Source organism: Manacus vitellinus, unplaced genomic scaffold (assembly GCF_001715985.3).
Source record: "Manacus vitellinus isolate BGI_N305 unplaced genomic scaffold, ASM171598v3 scaffold_27_pilon, whole genome shotgun sequence".
Lineage (NCBI taxonomy): Eukaryota > Metazoa > Chordata > Aves > Passeriformes > Pipridae > Manacus > Manacus vitellinus.
The window spans coordinates 7,343,798-7,345,935 of record NW_021940039.1 but is presented as its reverse complement, the minus strand read 5'-3'; positions in this window follow the sequence as shown (position 1 = coordinate 7,345,935).

The window sequence follows — 2,138 nt, the reverse complement described above, 5'->3', positions numbered from 1 at the left end:
GTTTGTTTTGTTCTTATCAGCTCCTGGTTGACATCAGCACAGTGAAAATTGGCAGCAATAAAATCCAAGGGTCACTCTAGAGATGTGTCTCCTTTCCATATTCTTGAAATGCAGTTCATCCTAAGAAGCTGCAGGGAGAAATACTTAGGTATTGCACCCCCTAACCATTGAAATCCAGGTATTACCAGGTTACCATGCACACCTTTCTTATCAGGGGCCTTTTGGCTTGCTTTCAGACCCTTCTCCCTCAGCTTCTCCAGCTGCTGTGCTGTAGTTCTGCAGTCCCCTTCCTCTGTTCCCAGGGCAGCCAGATGTTGAACCCCTCAGATGTTTTCTTTTAAGAATCTTTGGCTCCCAAATGACCTTTTAGCTCTTATCCTTTATGCTGGCAGCCAGGATGGACAAAGTGCACATGGGCTGAAGAAGAAAGGAAAGGAGACTCAAACATATTTCTTTGCTAAATGCCTATTGGAAGTTGTGAGGAATTGCCCACCTCTGTGTAGGGGGAAGCCTTTTATGGCTTTCACACTGTCTCTGTGAGATGATACCTTCCAACCCGACACAAGCCTCCCTGACACATGTCTGAGTTAACTCTCCTTTCTTCAAGCTACTCTTCACAGCAACACAATAAATAAAGAAACAAAAGCAGTAGATAAGAGCCACTGCTGATCCAACTGTTTTGAAGCAAACTCCAATAAGGTGAAGCTGTACTTCTCATTTTACTGTTCTTGTTCAGCTCTTTAGTGACTTCTTTGCCTCTTTCAGTTAACTCTGTGCCTCAGGACAGGTAGCATTGCAATACCATCCAGGAAAATCAAGAGACAAGGATTGTTCCTAGCAGAAGGAAACATTTTTTCCTGTTTTATAACAACAGCCTTTCATCTAACAACCCTATGGATGTCAAAGTCACTCCTTTCAGCAAAGACCTTTGAAAAATCCCGGACTCTGACTTTGAAATGCACTTGGAAGCAAATGCTGAGCCAGCACAGAATGGAGCATGTTGGTGTGCAAGGCTCCCTTTTTCTGTTCCAGGGAGGAGCTGGGCAGCACCACTTGGTTCCTCTGCATTGTGATGATAAACATCTGATGGCATTTACTGACTTCCAGATTGTACTGAGGGAACATCTGACAGCTGGATTGGCATTCACAGCTCCTTTCTTAAGGGGTACAGCAGAAATCTTTGGTGTGCAAACAGCCTAGCAAAAAACTCAGCAAGAGAGTGTCTTGGGAAGATGAGGAAAATTACTTCAGACCATACCAGCAAACCTTGCTGAGGTCAGTCTTCCTCCTTTGGGATTATTTGAAGCATCACCCTGTAAACTGCAGCAGAAAGACAAAAGGAAAACATGGCAAGAAGAGGCTGGGGGGGGTGTCAGGCTCTCGTGGTGTTCTACCAGTGAATTGGTGATTGATAACAGGGAACTCACTGAGCTTCTTGAGGGACTGGCCACCTCTCAGACTTCAGGGTATCCATCCATTTAAGGAGCCTTTAGGACACTGTTTCTGTTTTCAAATGGGGAATTGCTAGGGTTTTTTTTTGAAAACAGAACAAAAATATGAAAACTCTGTCACGATTTTCATGTACAGCCACACAGAAATGAGGCTAAACCTCTGAGCCTCATTAATTTGTTTCCTCCCCATTTTGCTTGTCTGTGGCACATGGAAGTGCATTTTCATTTCTCAGTTCAATTGCTTTTTGCCATCGTTTCGTGCAACGTGTCCAGGTGTTGTGCAGACCACAGGCTGAGAAACTGTTCTTTAGTGATCGTGCCATGTGAGAGCATATGTGGGAAACAGAAGTGGGAAAGTTACTGAATGACCTCTAGCCAACCCTTTTGCTTTCCAGTAGGGTCAGGAATAGCAATGCTTTTCAAGACACAGACTTGTCTAGTCTGGTTTTAAAAGCCTCCAGCGATGGTGATTTCACATTCTCCCCAGGCACAGCAGAAGGAGCTCTGAGAGCTCAGCTGCCTTAAAAATGGAGGCTGAGCAAGGCAAAATTCTCCTTCCAGCCATGAAAGCCTTGGAAAAGCAGAAAAGCAAGCAGGAAAAGCCCGGAGAGAGCTAATAATGACCCCTCTGGGAAGCCTGTTGCTGGCAGCCACCTCAAACCCAGCACAGCCTGTGTAGATGAATTG